Genomic DNA, 27,265 nt, shown 5'->3' on the forward strand with positions numbered 1-27,265 from the left:
CTGAAACACAAACACCTAGACGAATAATAAAAAGCCAAAGTAAAAATCAAGAACTAAAATGCTATTCCGTCGACCAGACATCGCCGTTGTGGCGGGACTGAAGAAAAAGGGTGTTATGGCCGTTACGCGTATCCAGCCTTTTACTTGGGCGTAAGAGAAAGCGTTAGGGGGAGGGATTTTCATAACTCGTATTAACGAGACGCTTTTTCGCGTGTTTAGTTCCAGTAAGAGTCGGCCGACGGGAGTGCGTCGACCCAACATATATATATATATATATATATATATATATATATATATATATATATATATATATATATATATATATATATATATATATATATATTTTATTATGTATCGGATGTAGAAGCCATGAGGGATTCCTGTAACAACGTGTGCTATTAACTTTTATGCACAGGAAACAGCATCAACTCGGTTCAGGAAGATCAACTTTCTTGGCAGTGAGTTTGCTGTTTGCTGCACCGAGTGATTAGGAAAACTTAAGATCATTATCAATGTAAAGTAGTTTAGCGGGATCAATGAGTGATAATTCTAGCCTCGAAGATGGTTTGCCCGAAAGATTTTTACTCTTTAATGAGAGGCGGAAACTGACACGAGGCAAAGTGAAAGGAGCTAGACAATCAGCTGGAAAAAGACCGATGATAACGGATGAAATGTAAATATTAGAAATATTAGAAAGCAGAGCAGATTAAACCAAAGAAGGGATGCCACAAAGAACCTCTAGCCCCATCTACAGTATGCCACTCAAAGCACATGCAAGCTGTACACCAACCATCATCTCCCCTCAGGATTAAATATGAAAAAAAGTATGAAACATGTTCGTTAGTATTTACAACAAAACAAAAATGACATTTTGATGTATATATAACAAAAGTAAAGGTAAAACAAAACTTTTACAGAGTAGTAAAATAAAGTAAAAATAGGAAAATGTGGTTTTTTACCATAAGATGAAGGCAAAATATCGAGGCACAGTACTCTTTGCATTCACACTATAACATTTATTGCTCTGTCGCAAGACACAATAATTTTTCTCTCTCGGAATATGAAACAAGGATTCCCTGCGAGAACTGAAGGCAGGGGAGAGAGAGAGAGAGAGAGAGAGAGAGAGAGAGAGAGAGAGAGAGAGAGAGAGAGAGAGAGAGAGAGAAAAATACACATCACAAGCATAAAAGGAAATTATTTCTCCATACCAAGAAGGGAACATGTCCCGACGACAAAAGACCAAAGGCAGCAAACAGACTCTGCAACCGAAAGAAAAAAGACGGCACAGCAATATTTGCACGCACAGGAACACAACGCAGCACAGTCTGAGCAGCTTCCAATAGACGTTCGCAAAAACAAACAATAACAGCAATTAAAAATGAGAAGAGAGGGGCCAACGGCCCCATGACAAAGTCCACTCCTCGTGAAAACTTTCTTGAAAAAGGGGAAGAGAAAGGTCCGGTGGCTTTTCCCCTCTTCTTTATCACCGTGAACAAATATCAAGTATAAAACGCAGCTATTAGTCCTGGCACTCGAATCCGGCCTATTCACAGATCGGGTTCCATCGAATTTCCGAGCCTCCTAGCTGACGGGCTTTAAGGTTGTGACAGACGTTGAAAAACCATGGCAAAATCGCCTCTATCACTTCTGGGATTTCCTGTGACTCTTGGTGTGAAAAGCTGAATGAATATTTGGTTACCAAATTTGGAGTGCAGTGTCGGTTTACATTTTCCAGAAGTGAGGTACAATATTGTTATTTGATTCTCAACTATGAATATATATATATATATATATATATATATATATATATATATATATATATATATATATATATATATATATATAATATATATATATATTTGTTTATTTATTTATATATATATTTCTGTGTGTGAGTCGATATAATCTTTCCTTTTGCACCTGTATTGACGATCATTTATACAGAGTACATTTTAACGCATGTTTATTTATGAGTGTTTAATTACAGTATCTATGCAAATATGCGGCTACTTAGTATCATAACACTGTCTATTCTAAAATTAAAAATTAATCTTAAAAAGGAAAAATAAATAAAGCCGAATTGAAACAATAACCAACATCGCACCCTGCTGGAAGACTAGAAGCAAATTATCAGGGTCTTAAGTAAAGAAATGCTTGATGTACACAGTTTTAAGGGACTTAAAACTCTGTATATCCGCCAGAGCTTCTCCCTTATAACATTTTAACACGCAACTCGCAGAATGCAAAGCCCAGTTTAGTCATTTGCATTCGCTTTCACAAAAGTTAAATGGAATTTTGTTACATGAGAATGGCGCAGTAATTCTGCCTGGCTTCTGCATTTTGCTCTGAATTAATCATGTCGGGTGGAGTTTGATTGCTAATCTCCATTATCTCTTTTCTCTTGTTCCAAAGGCAGATGAAACTTATGAGGGATTAATGGAATTCTGGAAATTATTGGTGTCCTGATGATGTCTTTTCCACTGCTAATTTCACAGTCCAAGTATTCTTTACTCAGCAGCTGATTGAAAAGGAAGTAATGAGAGATTTTTGGTTAACTTATAAATATTCATTACTTTTCATTGACCTTCTGTACATGAACAAATGCAATATTTCTTTTATTAAGACTTCGCACATTCTCACGATCAGCATTTTTAGTGACCAGTCAACATGCCTTTGCGTGCTCCTCCTAGTATGCTTTATGTTAGAAAGTTTATAACATCCCGATAAAATCAGGTAAGAGGAGGTGATAAGTACTGCCTAACCTAGAACGAAGGAACTCACCTGCCTGTCGAAAGGAGGAAAGTAAAAAAAAAAATAAATAAATAAAAGGGAACCAAACCAGCCATCATCCCCGTACCTGGCAGTGAAGGATACGAAAATGTATGTACTAAGCAAGCCAATGACAACCCAAGGATTTGATCTTAAATCTTGACAGCTAGAGTAGATCTACTGGTTGACTCTGACGTTTAATTTTTATTTATTTGTTGATTCCCGATTAAATTTGTAAGATGTTCCCTACTAGGAGTTAAAAAGTCGCCTGAGAGGAAAGTATATGATTGCAACAGTACTAATGGAAAAGAAACGCCAATTTACCTTATATCAGAGAGATTGAATGAAGAGATTACCGAAAATGGGGAAGACTGGAGCAACTCCCAAATATGACAGCAATTTCCCGGCAAGGACAGGTCCTTAGAGGGCTTTAGTTTTATAGAAGATATTAAGTCAATTTGAAAAAAAATGACATACCAAAGGTGTATGAGAACTAAATGCAAACCGAGCTGGAAGGATTAGAGGGAAGGAAATGTGAAGGAATGAAGAATAATTCGATAAAGGATGAAAGCGCAAGAGCTTTTTCGTCCAAAATGCCCATATATAAAATGCAAATATTTATACTTGAATTCGTAGGTAAAATGCTTTACTCTCTGTTTTCTAGACAGGTTCACTCTTGAAACGCAGCTTCCGATAAACCGCATAGCAGATTTGATAAATAGTAATTTCGCAAGTGTGTTTCCAGCAAAGGAAAATCATTCCTTAGATGCCGTGGTATTAACACCAAAATGGCAGAAGGATAAGAACCCAGTTGCCTGAGATAATGCGTGCATTTCTCACGCAGACTTTGCTGAGATTAGTCTGGGAATCGTCCATTTAAAAGCCAGAAAGGTTTGCGATTCTTGCAGTGAAGAAAAGATGTTTTTTATGAATGGCATTCGAATTAAAAAAAAAAACACAGTGCACGCAAAAAGATCATTCTTTTCATTAGATTATTTGTAATCTTGATTTTCCATCAATATATGATAAAGCTGTCTGCTGAGTTAACTTAAATCGTTTATTTGAGATACCAAATAACCTACCACCTTGTAAAGGCTCAGGTGATACTTTAAAGGTTCGTAAACAAAAACATGAACTGTGGTGATAAACTAACTAAAAAAAAGTACAAACCAAAACTCAATTCTCGTTCGTTCATGCAAGTCACCGTTTCTTGATAAGTTCTAGGATAGGCCTAATAACGAAACTGGACCAAATTTAATGTAGAATAGACCTCGAAAACATGTGTAGAAAAATCTCAAGGAATATGGTCACGTCGTCCCATTAATTCCTCATCACTCGCCCTGAAAAGCTACTTTCTTACTTTACTTTGAAGAAAATGCAATGGTCTTTTCCAAAGATTCCCTATGTACACTGTAATAAGATAAATCCACTGCTATTTTTTATTGTTCTCTTTAGTGATTTTTTGCTTGTATTAGTCATTGACAGTCGCAGACTGTTATATAGCTACCAGTCTGAAGGCTGAAGAAACAGACATACAAACAGACAGAGACAAATAAATTAAACAATGGCAAAAGATCGTTATTTCTACTACTACTACTACTACAGCCGCGAGTTCGAATCTCCGACCGGCCAATGAAGAAAAGAGGAATTATTTCTGGTGATAGAAATTCATTTCTCGCTGTAATGTGGTTCGGATTCCACAATAAGCTGTAGGTCCCGTTGCTAGGTAACCAATTGGTTCTTAGCCACGGAAAATAATCTAGTCTTTCGGGCCAGCCCTAGGAGAGCTGTTAATCAGCTCAGTGGTCTGGTTAAACTAAGATATACTTAACTTTTACTACTACTATTATTATTATTATTATTATTATTATTAGTAGTAGTAGTAGTAGTAGTAGTAGTAGTAGTAGTAGTAGTAGTAGTAGTAGTAGTAGTAGTAGTTGTTGTTGTTGTTGTTGTTATAATAGTGAATTCTTTACTGTTCTGCTATTTTTTTTACTACTATTTTACAGACATTTTCTGCATTAAGGCTGCCTCCCATGAGACCTCCGCAGCCGCACGGAATCAAATATGTGTAAATAGCGCCCATTACGGCTACTAACGCCATACGCCACCCACTACGCCCACATAGTCCCAAATATGCCGCGGAATCCTTCGGCCGGAGGCAGATGCAAATGTATGCATAGTTAGGCAAATCAAGACGAGTAACTTCTCCGGGAACGGTAAAAGGATGTGATTAGCCCTTGTAAAATGCGGAGTTTTAAAGCCCGGGGCATTTATATGGAAAAATATTTCTTCTCCCGATTTCCATTATTTATGAAATTAAGGATTAACTTCCAAAAAGTTTTTTTTCTTCTTTACGATTTTATCATGACGGTTCTGAAGTTCAGGTGGGGGAATGTAGTTTATGAATTTTTCTCTCTAAGTTATATATATATATATATATATATATATATATATATATATATATATATATATATGTATATATATATATATATATATATATATATATATATATATATTTATATATATATACAGTATATATATATATATATATATGTATGTATGTATGTATATATATACATATACATATATATATACACACAGTATATATATATTATATATATATATATATATATATATATATATATATATATATATATATATATATATATATATATGTACACATACATACATACATACATACAAACATACATACCCTTCTTCATAACACATAATGATTCCAAAGAAGAGACAAAGGCTACAACAACGTCAACTATACAAGTGTCGCAACTCTTATTTTGTTTCATCTTTAACTGAAAGAAAAAATGTGATTGTACGCTTTTCGAAAAAAAAATTTCAGTGGTGCGCTGGTAAAGACAATAAGCTGAAAATTATATCACAAAAAAAATTATTTCCGTCTCATAGAATCAGTCAGTACTAGATTACAAGCGAAGAAGTTTTCGTTGTCAGTATTAATCTACGTATATTAATTGCTCAATATATAATTTATAATTAATTAAAAATTAAGCTTTTATACAGTAAACTAGCACTTACTTAATACACAGTTACCGCTTTAAAAGAATAAATACTACTCTGAGTTGCCTTTAAACATGGACCTTATGTCACAAATTCTCTGTCTAAAACTGTAACTTGACTAAATATTTTGATGCTATCAGTGCATAGCACTTCAAATTATCATACTCATTCTGGTCTACTTACATCACAGATTGCATTTGTTTAACGGTATCTAAGGAAAACAAAATGAACTCTCAAAACTCTTGCCATTAAAATCTCAAGAATGCAACTACTCACATTCATCAACAAAATATAACAAAACAAATCACGTTCACTGAAAAAGAAAATACGTAATGTGAAAAATGCAACATGAGCGCAACATTCGATCAACCGGAGAGAGACCATTATCTCAAAATTTTTCACTTCCGTCCCAGTACTCTTAGTCCTCTGGAAACTAAGTAACAGATACTAATTGCACACACTCAAGACTACAACGCACGTCTTGCAAAAACGAAAAATTGCATAATAAATTACATGCATAAATTTCCACTGGCGTTAACCTTCGTCTCATTCTTGCGGACCAAAGTTTTCCAGAATTATTGGACGACGTTCCACAACTTTTCGTCTCACAGGCTTTAAGAGTTGCAATGGGAACGGTCATTTTCGTTTTCGTACTCTCATTCTGTAACTTAGCGCTGTAAGCTTAGGTGCGGGCATCGAAAAACACAAATGCCTACTTTTCGTGGAGAGAGAGAGAGAGAGAGAGAGAGAGAGAGAGAGAGAGAATGGAGAAAAGCAACGTAGAGTATACGCCTTGTCGTAGAAGGAATGTTAATCCATTCAGATTTAAACACGGACTAGCTTCTCTCCCCCTTTCTCTCTCTCTCTCCAGTTTTTTCTGGTCTGTGCGATATACAACAAGTTCCATGAAAACACCACCTGCCACCCTTATACATCACAAACATTCAAAAAATATACTGGGTACATAGGGCGGACGCGTTACGCCCAGAGTCACCGAGAACCTTGAAGATTCTTACCTAGCATATAGCGAATGACCTCCTGCCTCTCTCTCTCTCTCTCTCTCTCTCTCTCTCTCTCTCTCTCTCTCTCTCTCTCTCTCTCTCTCTCTCTCTCTCTCTCTGTATCTATATATATATATATATATATATATATATATATATATATATATATATATATATATATATATATATATATATATATATATATATATATATATATATATATATATAAATATATATATATATATATATATATATATATAAAAATATATATATATATATATATATATATATATATATATATATATATATATATATATATATATATATATATATTGCGTTAGTGTAAAAATACTCGTGTATGTAGGTAGCGAATGCATATAAAATATCCTTTTATCCGTCCGCTATCATTACATGCACGTGACAACACACACACACACACACACACACACACACACACACACACATATATATATATATATATATATATATATATATATATATATATGTGTGTGTGTGTGTGTATAATATATATATATATATATATATATATATGTAAACAGACACGAATCGTGTCCTCTATTCCCATTATTGAACTAGCCAATTATAAAATTTGGGGTCGTTTAGTTGCCAAACTAGGTACTGGACGAATTCTTTAACAAGTGAAAATATGCGCAAAGAATCGTTGTTTTACACTTGATCTTGAGGCCTGGAGCTGGGCGGTTCTCTTTTCGAGATCGCCATTAATAATTTAGAATAAGACTGCGCCCTCCAACTAAATAACTTGGAGTAAGTAACTGTATTGATTGATCAATTCCATTTGTAATTTACTGGTCGATTCAAGTTCAGATTTGTTATTTCTGTTTTGATTGGTTTTGTTGTAATATACTTATTATTGTTTTTTTGTAAGTCTGTTGACATTTTCTCTGTAAAGTAGGGTAAAAATGTTATTGTAATTATTTCATTTGCAGAATGAAATGTCTGTAACGACTTCAACGTCGTGACGTTACATGCCTCGTTCGTATGGTTGGTTGAGGTGTCAAAGGTCTTATTCTGATTGGGCAGGCGCAAGCCCCCTGCAGTTGCGCTACAATATATATATATATATATATATATATATATATATATATATATATATATATATATAGATATATAGATATATATATATATATATATATATATATATATATATATATATATATATATATATATATATATATATATATATATATATATATATATTTATATATTTATATATATGTATATATACGTGTAAAATGACAAATGAAAAAACGTTATTGCTGACTACTAGGGCATTGAGTTTCCTGATAAAATATCTATTCAAACGATACTGCTCAGCTACTCTTTACACGTCGCAAGATTACTGGTATTTTCGAAGGTTGAAATCCTGGGCGAGTAAGGTAATAAAATCTGGTGGGCTGGTACCCTAGAGTTTGTTTCCAGAGTTCAGATTCGTTATGGAGGGAATAATCGCATTTCCTATATTCCTCGCAAGTAGCAGGAGATAATAAAACTGCTTCATGAACCAGCGTTCTTGAATTCTAAGAGCTTTATCCTCAATAAAAGCATAAATGAACATTCCCGAGTCGCTTATGCCCGGCAAGAGATACTGCGTGATCGTGACTGACCTCATACATAAGTGTTTCTCCCGTGAGCAGGAGGAGGAAGAGAGCATTCAATCTTTTTTATCTATTACAAAAAAACAATAAATATCAGTGTATATCATTTTAATAAACTGCAAATACAAAAATACGATGTGTTTTGGTATGAAGATTAGAATAATATCAACTTTTACACAAGATACTTTCAATTCACATCTGTCTGAAATTCTGTCGAATCACTCATGAACGTATTCCGACATCGACTGAATTTTTTTGATGGCTTATAAATCATAGTAGCTAAACTATCATAACTTCCATATTTATCAGAATTCTCAACTGCATGAATAACTGAACACCTCGCAAACGAGCTTACAAATGAGACAAGGAAATATTAAAAAGCTTTAATGACTATTAGAATCTTGCATTCGAGAGAGAGAGAGAGAGAGAGAGAGAGAGAGAGAGAGAGAGAGAGAGAGAGAGAGAGAGAGAGATTTATGGACAATCATCTTTTTTTTATTGCCAATAGGTGTAGCTCGTCCTATTTTCACCTTCCTGTCTAAAATGAATGTCGGCCGGAAGATTTCTGTCTAGAGACCGTCTCTAGTTCATATCATGGAACAGTAAAATTGATTTGATGTGGTATAACGTTAAAAATTAACTTAGAATTGCATAACGTTAACAATGAACTTAGAATTGCATAACGGTGAAAATTAACTTAGAATTGCATAACGGTAAAAATGAACTTTCCTGCTCATGTTCAACTGGGTTTGTTTCGCGCTTAGGGAGAGCTAGTGCATTCAAGTCCATGAATGGAAACTTCAATATTCAAAATAGAATTATAACCCGAAATTTTAAAAATGTGATAAATCATTACGCAAAATAACCGGAAAAGCTTAGGTTCAAAAATATCACCCTGCAGTACCACCGAGAAGAGAAATAAAGAGCAGAGATTGTTCGTTTCTATGAAGAATGATTCACTGCAGATTCAATACAGGAAAAGCCACCTCGGAAAAATAAGTCCTTCATTTGCAACCACCAACGAAAAGGGAGAAGAGCAAAACATTCCTGGAATAATGCACTCCCGCCGAAGAGAAACGAAAACAGGAACACAGCTCCGGTATATGACAAGCAACCGAATCATAATCACGACAATAAGAGTTACAACAACGAGAGGGAAGGCATCCCAAATAAACCTTTTCCAGCAAAGACACCGCCATCACGACCATGAGGACGAACAAAAAAATGGATAAATCTAGAGTTTGACAAATTACAACAAATTCATAATAGCTACAACCAGGGCAACAACAGAAGGATAACAAACGCAGCCAAATAACAGTGGCAAACAAAAGCAAGAGCAGCGTGAGCGCCGCAGACACATGCCTTTTCCCTATGAAATTTCGGAGCTGGAAACTTCAATATAGATCGTTGTACTTGTTTCATTTCCTCTTCCAAGGGGTGAACACACTACGGCAGAAAAGCTCAACTTTATCTGGTTGTTTTTAAGCATTTTTCCCCTCTAAATAGTGAGGGGAAAAGAGGGGAACGATGATTAATTTGGTTTTAATTTCCCAGTTCTTTCGAAAAACGCTTAACGCTGCAGCGTCGTGTTCCGATAGGTTTAGTTTTCGCCTATCATATTTTCTTTCCCTTTTTGACTCGTATTTCAACTCATTCCTTTTATATTTGATTTTAAAACCCCCTTGGCAGTCTCCTGGCGCTGTGTGAGATGTGATAGTCTGTTTGTCTGTCTGTCTGTCTGAATTTCCTCTCTCTCTCTCTCTCTCTCTCTCTCTCTCTCTCTCTCTCTCTCTTTGTTAGGGTCAGGAAATGCCAAGCAATTTAGCCTTATCGTTCTATTTAATGCAGCCCATTTCACAGGAATTCCTCGGCCTCTCCTATCATCTCCGTAGGGAGAAAGCGAGGCTCAGGTAATGATAATTTTCTGGTGTTTTGCTCGACATATTTTCAGTGCGTTTATCTGTACAAGTACACACACACACGCATACACATGTATGTGATGTATACTGTACATATATAACTCATAATACATTTGCATTTAGATTATATTCAAAAGTTTTCGTTACACTGGTTGATTTAAATGTTTACTTATATGTTATGTTAAATGATTTATAACTCGTTTTCACTTTTTAGGAACCTACTTACCACTTTAATAAGCAATGTATTCAACACTTTATATTTCTTTTATTTCTGGTCGTAAAATGAAAGCGAGACTGATTGTTCTTCTCTTTCAGCTTACATTATTACAGTAGTTCTTGGTTTTTTTTGTTTTTTTGTCAGTTTCCCGATATTATTTTTCTTTCATAGGCTGAACTTTTATTTAGAACCTTTAAATGCTTCACTAGTTCTTTAACGAAACACCCATCAATTAAACATAAAGGAAACATTGCATATTTTGCGTTAAGCAAAAAATGAACATAAAAAAGATAAAAAGATAAAAGTACAGTAAATAAAAAAAATCTTATTCAAGAGCAGAAAAAAACAGCAACTATAAATAAATAACTCCATCAATCCAGGTCTGTCCAGAGATCAATCAGTCAGGGAAATTAAAGCAGGGGAGCCTTGCAGTCAATGCACTATTGAGCTTAATCATATAATAACCCTTCGATGAACTCACACAGCTGGTACATGGCACAGCAAAAGTTCCCTAATGAAAAAATACTACGGCAGACGGCAAGGAAAGGAGTAAAAGTGATGGCGTTCCTAAATCATAATCATCATTTTTTTCTTCGGTGGGGGAAACATGAACATTACTTTCAACATTCAAGGGTCCGGAACGCGCACTAAAATGTGGCATTAATGTCATATTCCCTGTAGATACAGGTAGCCTTATGAACAATACCTCATCTTTCGCACCTACAGAATTTACAGTTTTCTGGGATGCAAAACTGAAAGCTTGGGAACGAAGGCAACTCCAAAAGTATTACCAAATATTCTGGATAACCAAGGATAGTTTTACCAATGCACATCTATGATGGTGTTGGATGACTGTAAGAAATCTGCTCTAGATTTCTATTCAAACCAGCATCAACAAGGTTATTGTAACTGAGGGAAAATGAAAGAAGCAACAAGATCTCTGTCTGCATACTTCACAATTAGTCAAGACTTAGAAAAACAGACTCATTAGTCAAGACTCAGAAAAACAGAGATCCGAGAACACCATGTACAGTAGAACGCTCTAAACAGGATATTGAATCTCTTACTAAAACACCAACACTCTCTTTCCTGACCACTTGAAAAAATGTGAAGATCTGATGCGCAACTTTAAAAAATTGTTAAGATCCATACATGAACAGCATTTTGGTTAAAAATATTGAATGCAGAGTAAAATCAATGAGAACAGATATGGATTAAGACTATTTTGAATGTCTAAGAATACCTTGGTACAAGGCTTCTTCCCATTCAAGATAAATCAACAACCTTCAATAGAAGACCTTACTGCAAAACCTTCTTTGGTCGAGAAGAACTGACCTGCCAATGACACAGAAGATGTTTGCTTTCGGCGCAATCCAGTTGTTGCAGCAGAATGGGGTTATGAAACTCCCAGCCACGGCTAGGGAAACTGACTTTGGCGTACCGATGGCACTTCTTGCCTTTCGGCCTGGTGGTGCCTCATCACCCCTTAGGACTGTCATGGATGGGCCAGACGCACGATCCAAAGAAAAGATGGGGGTGGAAGAATCCAGTAAATCTTGAGCCACAGGCTCTCCTTGGCATTCGATGACTCGAGGGGGTGGACGATCAACCCCAATTTACAGCCCTTGATCAGCAGCTTTTAAGATCTGAGTGGCAGACAGAAAAGCAAAGACGGTTTAAGACAAATCATCTCAACAGTTTCTAGATAAGATCAAACTAAATTACTTATAATTCTTAAGTGTACTGAAAGGAATTGGTTAGTCTGTAGATGATTCCAAGACTCACCTATTCACCTATTATGCTCATGGCATGAAACTCGGCACAGTGCCTACTTAAGCCATCATAACATAACACTCAAAAGAAGGTTGATGAACTACACTCTCTTTTGGTTGACCTTGCCTACACCAAAAACGCAAAAGGTAAGTCCGAAAAAGTGAGAACTTCACCCTAGCCTCATAACAATGGACACGTCCTAGAATGTGCATTTTGTTGTAACATCAATTCAGGTTGATTTTTATCCTTTTAAATTTATTCTCCTAGAGAATTCGGTCTCTTTCTGCTTTTCTTATTCAATTTTCCTAGATCTTTGGGACCTTGTATCTGAAGTTGAGGGACGAACATGTGACTAATAGAAATTATTAATAACAAGATGGTTAAGACCTTTAAGGATTTGCCTTAGGAATAGAGATCTTTTCCTGATTGGAGAATTCGTTCTAGTCTCCACAGACATTTTTCTTTTCTGTTATTTTTTTTATTTTACGTGTTAGAAGAGGATTCTCCCATCCCTGAGTTTTTTTTTAGATCACAAGGTGCATTACAGAAATCCTATTCGGGGATGGTATTGCTTGTTCAAGCATTTTTATTTTGGATTTTCCTGCCGTTCATCTATGATAACTTGAGGTGTTTGTCTGTCAAACGAAATAAGGAGAAGTTTCGTGGTAAATGAAGATGTTTTTTGAGTGAAAGAATCCACAACAGGTGGAACTTATTTTTTGTTCCCAACGAGGTTGACAGATATACTATTTTCCAAAGTTATGTCTTGAAATATCGTATTCAAGACTCAGAGACTTCCTGTACACTATGTCAACTGGTTTTAACCTAGAATACTTGACTGCAACACAGCCATGAAAAGAACGTGGCAAGGAAAGTCTCACCTAAACTATCGCATATATCACTTTCTTTTACTGTTGCCTGCTATAAAAATAAAATTTTGAATCTAGAATCTGTTAATACAGATACTTAGAAAATTAAATGAATGACATTATTTTTCCTGTGAGTCATTTTTCCTTGGATTGCAAACTCCAAGATCTGAGGTAAATGCCAGTTTCTTTTCTCTTACTCATTTTCTCACCATTTCTTGATTTCATCTCCCAACCTCAAAGTCTATGTGACCGCTTAGCATACGACGAAAAACATAACTATGCCCAGTAACTTACAGAATAATCTTTTGCTCAGTCATGTTTGGAGCGTAAGAATTTGCATTTGAGAAAGTCGCAGAAGAGATAATCACAACAAAAACACGATGACGGGAACAATTTTGAGCACCACGAGGAATCTTTTGTGGTTCACAACTTTTAAATCTGGAAAACTTTCAGAGATGTGGAATCTTGCTGCGGGCTTGGGAGCTCATAAAAACTGTTACCCTGTGAGCGTGCCTAGAAGATTTCCAATCCGTCTTGCCACTGACAAGAACTGGATGATTCGGTTCTTACGCGCTGCTAGTCATAGCACTGGAGAACCAAGGCAATGTCTGGAATTTCTATCATTTATAACAATTACTATTTCAAATTAGATCAGCTAGTTAACTGTAAATTTGTTAAAATCATACTCGAGTTTGGTCTTGACAGCATCTCTATCAGCCCAAAATAAAGAAATCTCAATTGTTAATTCTAAATCGGTTTACATTATGACTACATTAGACGCATGAGCTGGATTGCAGGTTAACCAAAACAAAAAGTTGAATTGAGTGTAATAAATTAATTTAAGTTTTGAAAAAGCTTTCTGTGACCTTCCCTTGTGTGATAAAATGTAATAGAAAACTTTACGTTTCTTTTTTTTTGTACAGTGTTTTGAAGACAACGAAAGTTCCCAGCAAGACACTCAAAATCAATTGAACTGTTTATTTCAAGGGAGACTAAACATGAATTATAAAATACTGAGACATCGGGATGAGATATTATATAATAGGACTTATAAGAAAGTGACGGTTTAGAAGAATAATATATATAGTGAAATGATAGCAGACATTATAGTGGATAATAGACCATACAAGGAAAATGCAAGGCAATAGAAGACTAGCAACGGGTGTATGACTCAAGAGCAGATATAGCACTATGTATGGCAGTTATATACTATTATAGTTTAACCATCAGTATACATATATAACTGACCATATGATACTTCATATTATGGGTAATATCTTTGTTGGAAATATGCATTATTATAATTCTGAACAGCTTTTTACTATATTCCGCATTATATTATATATAAACCCCAAGAATTTTTGACATTATTCCTGTATTTCTCAGCAGGAGTTTATGTGTATCAAGACTTTCCTTTTGCTATAAATAAAACTTTAAAACTTATCCCAACCTCCTGTGTAACTAACAATTATTTTCTTGTCAGCCATCACTAATTTTTACAAACAAAAATTTGGACTTCATACCAAGACAGTCCCCTATCACCCTTCATTTCAGGTACTTGTCACATGATTTTCAGAAGCAGAGACTTTTCTGCCTTTATTAAGTTTTAATATTGATTTGGAATGAGGTCACCAACCGGTTAACTTCATCTTTTACTTTCTGGGATAATAGCTGAGGAATGACTTTAGCAAATTTTTAATAGGCTAAATTCGCTAGTTCCAACCATAAGATTTAAAACAAATGGATCTGAACTGAAACTGCTGTTCTAGATGCCTGATCATGGAAAACAGAACAGATATGCGACAGTATATAGTAAACCCACAACTTCTTCGGTTGTTTCCTACATTTTTTCTTAGCTTAGACTCAGAGACAAAATGGTAAGGCAGCTTATTCTCAGAGGACTTAGGATATGTTCAAAACCTAGATAAACGAATTCAAATCAACCGCCAACACCTAAATGATGCTCTATCAACATTATCCAGCCGGCTATTAACAAAATTAAAAATACTATATAGGTCACTCACAACAACAGACAGATAGATTTCAACAACAAAATAAAGCTTCCGTCTGGCGAGAAAACATCAAAAAGCCACCGAACAACAACATCTAACAATCCAACTTCATTTTCCATTATCCAAAATCCATCGGGGTTCACTTTAATGTATACTTAAATAACAAGGAAAAGAAGCCGGGTTACAAGATGTTAGAGCAATTATAATGATATTTACCGGTGAAACAGAACCCTCGCAAAAAAACAGGAACAAAAGATCAATGAACGTTCCGGAGAGTTCAGGATTTTCACTACATATCAGAAATACAGGACATGTCATAAACTGGGTATCAACAGGCTGGGTGAAGGGTAGCTGTGATACAAAAAGCCAAGATGCTGGAATCTGCGGGGTTTCAATTGGCCAACAATGAACTTGTCAGGCCAATGGATCGAGAAGATGGACAATGTACCTCAGATCACCTGAATCTTGATTACTGTGATGCATGAGATACTGAATTTTCATTCTTTTTTCTTAATGGTAAATAATTTACTAAATCAGGTCATTGTCTCCTCCTTATCAGACGTAAACGGTCATATTTAATTATTATCGTGATACACTTACCACCTTTATATGACAGTGATATATACCCAAAACTTTCATATAGGCATATTCTACCAGTTCTTAACTAACTGGGGGCGAAATAGTGACAAATAACAAAATTAACGTTTAAATATGTTTTATGTTGCTATATTCATATTACACTATGGTATTACAAGGAAAAACATTCATTTATATATTATTCGCATATATAATGCCATATATATATAAAGCATATATATATATATAATATTTTTTACATACACATATATAAATATATATATATCAAGCGAATTCTTCATCTTTTCTCTCTACTGATCTGCCTGAAGCATCTTGTTTGTTTAGTTACCTATCTGCTTGTTAATTTGAGACTCCTGTTAGCATATAAAGAAAATTTTGTCAAGTAGCATTCTCTAAGGATATGCAGTACCCCTATCATTTAGTACAACAGTTTTAGTAATTAGAACAATCAAGTTATGCTCCTAAGTCCTTAAAGATATGGATCATTTTCTCGACTGATGCCAGGCATGCTGTTGCAAACATTTATAATGTCAGTTTTTAAATTTTTCCCAATCCATTATATTTTTACTGTTTCAATGCTGGTTGCATTGTGTGCGTGCATTATATTCTAACTAATATTTACCCTGCAAACATAATGAAATATCAGTCCTGCACTCTACCAAATCTCTCTTTCTCTCTTTCTCATTAAATTAATAATGAATATTACAAAAGTTTCTCTCTCTCTCTCTCTCTCGGACTCTCTCTTCAGACTCTCTCTCTCTCTCTCTCTCATTAAAAAAAATAAAATAAATAAAGGAAACCAAATAAAACAAAAACGATTTAGGAGCGTTGGAAGTGTTTCGTGGGTAAAACGACGGGACAGAGTTTCTTTATAAAATCATTAATAAATAAATATACGTCATCCTGTGAATAAAAAAAGTTTTATCATATTCCTTTTAGTTGTAGAGTTTCTTCCTTAAATCAACATGATTCTGTCATTTGGTAAAAAATTTAAAGAAAATGGCCCAAGTTTCAACAAAATAATCTGAGAGAGATAAGATAGTGTATACATAAATCATTCCCTCTGGTTTGAGAACTTCTTCATCCCTAAAAAAATAAATATATAAAAATAAAATAAAATCCCTTCTCAGATGAGAGACAGACCATGGAATAGTTTTTCAAAGTGTTATTCTTGACGAGTACGTTTTCGTTAAAAAAGGAAAATATATATATATATATATATATATATATATATATATATATATATATATATATATAAAACAAAAAAATGCATAGACATATATTCCAGATATGAAATGAACCCATGAACCCTTGTTTCACAAAAAGAAAAAGAAAAAATTCTGATGTTATAATTTACCAGAATACTGGCTTTGATTCGTCTGGTTCCTGGTATTCTGGACTCCACACACGGGTTTTACGTCCGTGGTGAGTCAGAAATTTAGTGTCATGTGTGAAAGGATTCCATGTCCATTATTCCATCATATCTCACAGTGAAATGGATAAGTCGACCGGGAAATGTTAAAATATGTAATGCGCTGATGGTTGCTCTCAGGAAGTTGGGTTTCTTCACTGGTATATTAGACATTACATTCTTCTACGTATTTTTTTCTGGTCAAATATTATGTATGTACTTTATTGCTCCATCAATAACATTTATGAAATTTTGTGTCTGACATTATATGCCCTGGACTCAGGATTTGTTCAGAAATATATGATTAATATATATATATATATATATATATATATATATATATATATATATATATATATATATATATATTTCAACAATATATGCCCTTCCCAGTAACTCCATTCTTAGCAAATATAATACAGTAACTTTAATATATGCTGACTGATAAGTTCTTGGAATACATTGCCCCTTCTTAAATCTCTTATTATCATTCCTGGATACTGTTAATCTTTTCTCTAGATCCATGACTGCCTCGAAAACCTCTCTTAAAAAACTGCAAGCTGTTTGGACACAAAATCCCGCCACAAAAGATGAAAATGATTGGGATTTACCCAAGAACAGTTTTGGAAGGCCCATAAACCAACTTCCAACTTCGGTGCAGTTGCCTTACCATGTGGCTGACCTAAAATCACCAGGTCATGGGATTAGATAAAAACCATGTGTGCGCCCATAGAAAATGGAATGCCGAGCATGGACGAGATAAAAAGCAAAGGTCATAAAAGAGGGCTACGTTTACCTGAACCAAAGTTAGAGACAGCTCTGGCAGCAGATCAGCAACATTGTTCCCTTGACCTCCCCCGTCAAATCCTTTTTTTATGGAGGGAAGTATTCTTCGAGTTTAACTCTCGGATTTGAGGTTTTTCAAAAGCCACTGATTTTTTTCAATTTTCAAGTGCAATTTTCCTCTTAGACCTGATAAAGTTTCATTTTGCAGTGCATTAATTTAAATTCTTGTGGTAATGTTTACCAGTGTTTAAACATCAGACTTATTGGCTCCTTCAACGCACAGGATTTTTTCCTTTGGTGATTAATTTTCCGTCATGTAACAATCATGCGTTCTCAATTGAAAGACAGCTTGCTTGCAGTATCGATGCTAATCTCATTCAGACACACTTTGTTGTGTTTTAACCGGAACCCTAATTAGCAGTGCCCTGCCGTTCAGATTTCCCACATCTTCAGTTATCCTTCTGGCCAGCTCAATTTAAATCTTCGGCAGGAAAGGTTTCCTGTCTAATTTAAACAACCATTCTTCTGATTTTTGTGTTAATTAAATATATGTGATTTTAAAGTGAACCTAAGATTTTTTATCTGCAACATTCCTGTTGAGTAAAGCTGTCAACTCATCTTTTTCTTCTTATGGTTTAACCTGACCCGTCCAACAAAGTGAGTAGTCCTGTTCCAAACTTAGATCATAAAGTAACTTCTCAGAATAAGGAGTTTATCCCTTAGCGACTAAAAACATAACATCTTATAAATAAATATATATATATATATATATATATATATATAATATATATATATATATATATATATATATAAATATAGTAAAGAGAACTGGAAGACGTGGGACCAAGACATTGCCTGGGAGCTCTAAAAGTAAACTATAAACTGTTGAAAAAATCTTTCTTTTAAAAAACAATTTTTCTCTCTCTCTCTCTCTCTCTCTCTCTCTCTCTCTCTCTCTCTACTCTCAAATATTATTTAAGACCCATTCAAAAAACATAAGACTATGTCTTTTTTTAATTAAAATATTCAGACTACTCTTTTACTCCTTTTGCTTCATTCCTATTATTAAGTGAACTGCTGCAGCAGATTAGCTTTTTCCTCCTCATCAGTCAAAAAAATTTAATGGAAATGAAAAGTATTGAATTTTCTCATCGTGTAAATAAAAATTAGATATTTCAGGGTACCTATTTTTTTGTATATTTTGAAAAATAGTAACAAAAGGGGGTCACTTACCTATAATACAACTCGATCGTACATTTTGCCTTTGTTTCTGCCTTTTGTCATATCACACGGCTGGCACAAATAGTAATGAATTATATGTCACAAGAAAAGAAATTTATTTTACTTTTTGTGGTGAATGAATAAAATTTAGAGTATCTCTGTTTAGAAACTTTTTGGTGAATTAAAAGTTGCAAAACATTTTCCAATACAACTAACTTCAACTCGTGATACGTATGCAATATATTTGGTTTTTAGAGACTGTTTTTAACATGGCATAATAAATTACAACTTATTAACTTTTTCAATGACATCAAATTTATGAACGTAGCATTTAGTATAAAGTTACACGGATAATAGCAAAAAATAACTGCTATGCATGCTCTTATTGCAACTATATCAATTCATAAAAGCAGGTTTGGTGAGCACCTTACGGTCAATTCGTACCTATTGTAATGACGTAATAAAAGATTATCATAAACAAAACATTCCCCTTCATGGAGGGAATGTGAACAAAGCAAACGGTTATTACTGTTTTGAATAAATACACGTTGATGAAGATAAAAATGAATATATATCATTCTAATAAATAACCATAAACAAACATTTTTTTTTTTTTTTCTAAATGGTGTGAATGCAGCAAAATAGGTGCGAACTGACTGGTAGTTACTCTTCCAGCCTTGCTGTTCACAGGTTGATGAAGTTGCAGGTGTACATTTCAAATAAAAGGTATGAATCAACATTAAGTTGATGCTTCGTTTTTCATGTATTCAATGTTTGTAATTGTACAAAAACGTTACTAATTCTTCGATCAAGTTTATCATGTGCTGAGATAAATCTGGAAGGCCGATATATAGTTTAACTGGCAATCGTTTCGCCTGTCTCTTGCTCCTCACCATTCTGGTTGCTGATAATTAATTCTAAACCCCCACTGAAACCGACAAAGGTTTTTATTGTTGATTTTATCCAGTTAATAAACAATTATATTAATAATTCTCATAAATTATGACCAAAATTCATTAAATTCTGATAAAAAATTGATGTTATAGGGCTCTGGATTTATTTATTGTTGTAGTTAATCCTACATCTGACAGCACCTGGAAGAAAGGTGAAGCGTCAAGTGAAAAAGAAACTTAACCCACAAAGCACTGAAGAAAGGTGACGTAAAAACGAAAATTTCATTTGTTTTGTCTATGTGTGCATGTCAGTCATGGGGTAGCGGTTTGATTTTGTGCTATAAACCTTTCTTTAGTGACACAGAGTCCGTGTGCAAAATTTTGCTCGGGTCTGTCAAGTGGTTCGGATTTCAATAGCGTCCAAACAAATATACAAACATTCACTATTATATATAATATATATATTTTTATAAATATTACGCTGTTCGCCTCGAACATTTAGGGATAAATATCAGCCTGACTGAGACAGGAAAGACGTTGTCCCCACGCTAAGTGTCTTCAGTTCAACCTTTAAATCCATTGGAGAACGGAATAGGTAGCATTTAGGCATTTAACCCCATAGGCTGGAAAGTTTGTAAACAAAACTGTTAGGGCATTAGGGACCTAAGCCTCAGAGAGGGTTTCGCTCAATGACCCCTGTTATGAGTGGCCCTTAAGCGTTATTCTATGCATTCGACGATGCCTGTCAAAGTCGGATTGCGGGGCGTTTTCGCCTCCTCTGGAAGAGCGAGGCGAGAGTCGGGTCAGTGAGAGAGATTCCAGAGCGGTCACTAAGCGAGTTGGCGCTGCGTCGTGTCGAGCGATATTCTTTATTCTTATTACTTTCTCTCCTACGTCTATCTTAATTAGTGGCGGTTGGAAGACTGCAGAATCGACTCCTGGGTCCCTCGTTGCGCAGCGACTTCGACATTCAGTCGGTAAGTCCGATTCTTGTTGATTCGTCGATTATCCTAATGTTTTCTGTATTTCACATTTTTCTTTGTTTTCTTCCTTCAGCCACCACTTAGGGTATATGTGTTTACAAAGTCTAGATTAAGCATAATTATTATGTTGTTAGCTTCAACCCCCGTTATTCCAGTAAAATACCTAAGTTTAGGGTAAGCAAAATCAGGTTAAATCTACGATGCTTTTGTATGCCTCAGCGTCGAATGTTTGGAAGAACCGTTAGTTTTAAATCAAATTCATCTCAAATATTCTTTGTTAAGGTTAATAACCTTAACTGGCGACCTTTGGCTAATTAACGTCTGTCTTTGAGGTTAACTTTTGGCTTCAAGTGGCAGGTTACGTGTAATCTTGGTTTGCAGGGCGTAAAAATTCGTAAATTGAATAATACATGATCAGCAAGACTCCTCACACGTAACATTGGCGACCTTGCTGTAGAATCTAAAGTACATTTAGAGAAGAATCTGGAGAAAAGGAAATTAAAATTACATTAATTCCAAAAATAAAAAAAGTCAGATATCGAACTCCATTTCATTCTTCCAAACAAGGAACGAGGCATAATAATAAGCAGTAAAGAGAATAGTTATAATAACAGGTAGTGAAATTAGCCGTAGGTAGGAAGGTCGGCTCGAGCGCAGAGAATCACAATTTGTAACGTTTAAGAAAGGGCATTTTACCGTGTTCGGACCGTGAGAGAAGTCGTTCAAGTAACGAATTCCTAAGGCCGAGAAAAGCGGAGCCTGTTTCATGTACAAAGTAATTTAGAAATCGCGTCGGCAATTCCGATCGTTATTGTTTGCATATATAGCGGGAATCATTCAAAAAAACCATGTCAGTGAAGTGGCGAACGAACGGAAGTAGTAATTGTATCATAAATACATTTTCAGTAAAGTAAATTTGGTCCGTTCCAAATCACGCAACCTATTCATTGTTTGCCGAGGATGTTTCACCCTGCGAGAATACGATAACAAAAGACACAAAGTTGTTTGGTAATTTAGTTTTCCATCCGTAACGTAAAACGCTATGCATGATTGGTATATTTAAAGTAAAATCTGGATACCTGCATTTGTTTCGTTGTTTGAATTTGTGCTAAAAGAAAATACCCATGCCATCTTGTTTGTTTTGAAGTATTGAACTGTTTGTGAAGCGGCCATTTAGAGGTTTCCTTCGCGCCCCTGGTTGTCTGAAACTTAGGCCTAACGGGATTTTCCGCCATCTTAAGACCTTGTTATTGTCATTCTCTGTTGTGACCACTCTGCTCCCAGCCCTTTTGGAACTACTTTCTCTACGTAGTAGAAGTTAGACAGACTTGGTGACAAAAAAAAAAAAAAACAAAATAATTTAGGCAGGGAAAGATAGGCCTTAGTTAGGAGTAATAACAAGTTCCTATACGAATACCTACTATAAAATCATATAAAAGAAAATTTAAAATTTTTTACGATAAACTTTTGTGACGTCGGCTCCCGGAAAAATTAAGATAATAAGTAATCCCTAAGGAAGCCAAGACGACGCATCTATATCATTTTATTAAGATCCATGCCATTGTGCATGTATAAATCTTTGTTTACGTGTTCTCAAGCAGCAAGAAATTCGCTGATTGAAAATCTCTCTCTCTCTCTCTCTCTCTCTCTCTCTCTCTCTCTCTCTCTCTCTCTCTCTCTCCCGTCATTCAAGTAAAACATTCCTAACCTAAGTGTAATGTGACCCTCTTCAAAGAAAGAACGGCCGACACTAGGCTAATTAATTCGAATACAATAAGCCAAATAAAAGAAACACCTCTGTCCCACAATAGATGAGGACAAGTTAAGAGTAGCCTAATTCGATACAGTGATAAACTGTCGGTCACGAGTGAGGCCTGCTATCCAGACCGAAGCCAAACAGTAGATTTTACCCTCTGAAAAAGAAGGGCCAGCACTGGGGCCGGTACTGGGACCAACCACTCACGAGGATCTTTAAGAAAAAAAAAAAAAAAAACCCAGATTCACTTTATTCCACAGTGCCAATAATTTGCAGCACTCATCATAGAATAGCCTACTTCTCTATCTCTCTCTCTCTCTTTTACCTTCCCTTTCTCTCTCATTCGATTGTTGCACTCTGCAGGTGTAGAGTGCCTTTCCTCCCATATAGCCTAGTTGGACTCCAGTAGAGGGTCCCTAGGAACACATTGGCACCATAAATGCCACCAAGCAGAAATCCAGAAAATAAATAAAACAAAACCAAAGGGAACACAGAAGAGAAAAGTTCTTCTGGGACCTAACCTGCACCAGTGCCCCTAGGATACTGAGTGCCACCAGTGTGACCTGTACACGGCACACCCAAACTACAGTGCCACCTTTTGAAAGGGTGCCACGTCATTGAAGAACACTTCCTGCGCTGCCCAAGTCGCCCTGTCGACCCGGTTAGACGCCCTTCCCCACAGAACCATGGCAGCAGAGCATTATAAAACTTTCTGGGGCTGGGGACGGCGGCAGGTCTCACTGGCTCTGAACTTACCACCTGGGTTAAGGAGCAAGTGGACGACTTGGCCAAAGCGGGAGAAGGAAGAAAGACTCGAGCAAAGGGAAGTATGAAGCCGAGCAGAGGAAAGTATGAAGAAGAAGAACGAAGGGTGTATGAAGCCGAGCAAAGGCAATATGAAGAGGAAAGAGAGAAAGAAGGAGACAGTATGAGTTAGCCTGCAAAAACTGAGTTAGCCCCTAAAGGAGAAGGAGCTCGAGCTTGAGAGAGCAAAAATGGAGAGATGCCCGAAGCTATGGCTGGCCATCAAGCCTCCAGTCCCTACACCTGCTGCATCAAACGCCCAATTTCAGAGCATCAATTCCCTAGTCCCCAAGTGGACTGAGGACGAGCCAGAAGCATGGCTGGAGGGAGATCGAGGCTCTTTTCGATAACTACGCACCACGGAGACAGAGGGCCTTAATACTAGCCAAGCATATGGAGGGGGAAAGCCAAGGCAGCGCCCCGCTCACTGGAGAAGAGCCAGAGAGGCAACATGGCGGAAGTTCGTGGGGAGTCATTACCAAGGCCTACGAGATAATCCCAGAAAAATGGAGACAACGGTTCCGAGGTCTTGCCAAGGAAGTCGGCTGGTCTTTGACGGAATGGGCATGTCACAAAGCCCAGTCGGTCGCGCTGGTTCGACTCCTTGGCCTGCGGCGACGTTTGAGGATCTCTTCAATCGGACCATGCTAGAATTTTCCAATGTGTGGCAGGCCCCTTGCAGTATATCTTAACGACAAACAACCCTCCTTATGGAGAGCTTGTCGCATGGCTGATTCGTGGGGAAAACCTTCAATCAGTCGCATAGCACCTCTCAGAAGCGAATCATCCCTCCGGCCTACCTCTCGAACTCCACTCGCCCGAAGAATGGACTGCCTAGCAAGACTGTGCAACTATTGCAGAAGGGGGCCACGCTGAAGCTGAGTGCCGATACAAACTCGGCACTAATAAACAGCTTCAACCCTACCAGCCAGAACTCCACTCCCGATTCATCCGCTCAGCCCCTCTCCCTCCAACAGTTACTGCAGGCCACGAGCCCATCCAAAAAGGGCCCGTGCAAATCCTGTGGGGCTGCTAGCCACTACAATGCTGGATCTCGGCCTGTCCACATCATGTACCCACCACCGTTTGTCAACCTAATCAGCACTTCATTCTCTGCGGCTGGTCCGCGGATCCTTACCCCGAGAGACTGGAGAAACAGTTCATCTCAGTGGCCCCTCTTCAGAGCACTGGCCTGCCAGTGACCCTTCCGGTCACAGTAGACACTCGGCAGACATTAGCCTGATCACTGGGGCCCAAGTGCCAGCGGTGCCATGGTTGTGAAGAACCAGTGGGAAATGAAGTGGATAGAGGCCACACCATCACCGTTCCTACTGGTCCAACTCCAGGTAAGGACACCTTGGGCACGATGCCATCGCCTGGCGGTGGTGGGCACCCGCCCGAGTGGTCTTCTTGTTGGTCGGGATCTTCTTCATGGAAGCCCGCCACTCAACGCCACTCCAGCCAACGTTACCTCCTCCATGGAACCCCAGTTGTAACTCCCAAAAATGACAAACCTCCACCTTCCCCACCAAAGTGGTCCGCGGAAGGGCACCACCAACCTATTTCAGCTTCCTGGCCCTCTCCAAGTAACAGAAGGCCGGCCCACCAAGAGGTCCTCCTCGCTCTAAGAGAGATCTCAGAGGAGCAGTACTCGCGGCAGGATGTGCAAGCGGGCAGACCACTCCACAAATTGGGAGGGCTGCCCGGCAAAACGCCCAGCGGACGCCCCGAACAAAACTCTAAGAGAGGCTGGGCGATCTCCTGCAGGGCAGGAATCTCATGCCGCAGCCAAACCCAAGTCGTCCGGAGGCATTGCCTTCCGGACCATGTCAGCATGCCTGACCCTCTGCCCAGTGCCGCTTGCGAGCACTGGAGCAGTGCCAGACTCCAAAATCCGCCCGCGGGCGTTGAGCTACCAATGGAAAAGGCCCTATGCCGGGCTCTAAATCATGAGGCGAATCCTCCTCCGGCATGGACTTCCCCATGCGGTTGATCATCGCGACTGAGAGCCTCCAGCACCTTCTTTGAAACTTTTCTGCGCAAAATTTGACCCCAGAGGATGAACCCTGGAGGATCGAAATGGTACCCCCCTTGAAGACCCAAGGAACTGGCATCCTCGAGACGCAGAAGTCGAGATCGCTCTCCGCCCGGTTGTCGCGGCAGCCGGAGTAGAAGTCTCCCTGCAGCTTTTGCAGCTGCTGACTCTCGCGCCCGCCAGCCTTCTGGCCTGTCCCCGGAGCGGTGCTCTCATCACCTGCTAGGTGTTACTGATAGGCCTTGGAGGAAACCGAAGAAGAAGAAGAAGGCAGGAAGAGAGCCCGAGGATTTGCCGAGCTATAAAGCTCATCCTGGCACTAGTGCCCTCTCGGCACAGTGCCTAACATCTAAAGTGATCCTGGCTCCCTTGCCCAGAGAAGGTAGCCATGTGATCTCTTCCTTTATTTGTACCTAGCCTAGGCCACCTTAAAGTACAGTACATCAACTGCAGCCTTGTTCTTTCCACTTACCACGAACCGCGGTAATCATGTAAGTAGCCTAATTCATTTCAGTAATCTGCAACTATTGTGAAACGAGCCACGATGCTTCGTGTGACACCATGGCCCAAGACCTCAAAGTGAGTACACCCATTATCATATGAGGCAAAGCCCATGAATTAACTAGTAAATTTTTTAATTGTATTAAACATAAACTATGTAATTTAGTTAGAATATTAACTTTATGTTAAAAGTACGGTCAAGTTAGATAGGTTAGGCTAGGAATATCATAGAATGTACCACTAGGGCTAGGTCTAAACACATCATGATTGAAGGAGGCAGTTTATATTAACTGTGAGCACTTCTACTACTGTTAGAATTAGGTTGTTAGTGATTATAATAGCATCCTATTCAGGTTAGGTGCCTTGTAGCTAGGCAGGCAAATCCAGGACTAATCTGCTCAGGGGAAGGTGAGTAACTCACGAGGCGCAACAGCCTGTTTAGTATGGCAGACCTCACGCCCTAAAAGGGAGTGAAGGCCCCAAGGGGGGGAGCTACAAAATATTACTGCCAAACACTGTAACTTTGATTGTAAAAATATCAGCTCGACTGGAGACCGGGAAACATTGTCTATATAGGAGTATCTTCTGTTCAAAACCGTAACGTCCGTTGTAGAACGGGATAGGGAAGTTAGGCCTTCCACCCTATAGGAAAATTTCCATTTTCAACTTTAAAAATAGGTGGTCCTAAGGTCCTTTTTTCCTTTTTACCTGTCTCTCGTGGCGAATGTTTTAACAATGCGTAGACGCCTAAGGCATGACTGATAGGCCTGTTTTGACCCAGGCCGGTCAGGGAAATTCAGAGAGAACCAAGCTTTCGGAGAGATAACACGTCCAGTTGGACCTCTTCCCCCTTTCTTTGTCTATTATTCTATTAGTGAAGTGAAGAAACAATTGCAAGAACCCCACGTCGGTCGTTGATGCGCACAACGTTCGTCCTAAGGTAAAGTCGCTTTTTGTTCAAAACTTCGCCCATTCTTTTATCCTTTGTTTTCTGTATTTCAAATTTCCTTTGTTCCCCCTTCAGCCACCACTTACGGTATATGTG

This window comes from Macrobrachium rosenbergii, chromosome 51 (assembly GCF_040412425.1).
Source record: "Macrobrachium rosenbergii isolate ZJJX-2024 chromosome 51, ASM4041242v1, whole genome shotgun sequence".
NCBI lineage: Eukaryota > Metazoa > Arthropoda > Malacostraca > Decapoda > Palaemonidae > Macrobrachium > Macrobrachium rosenbergii.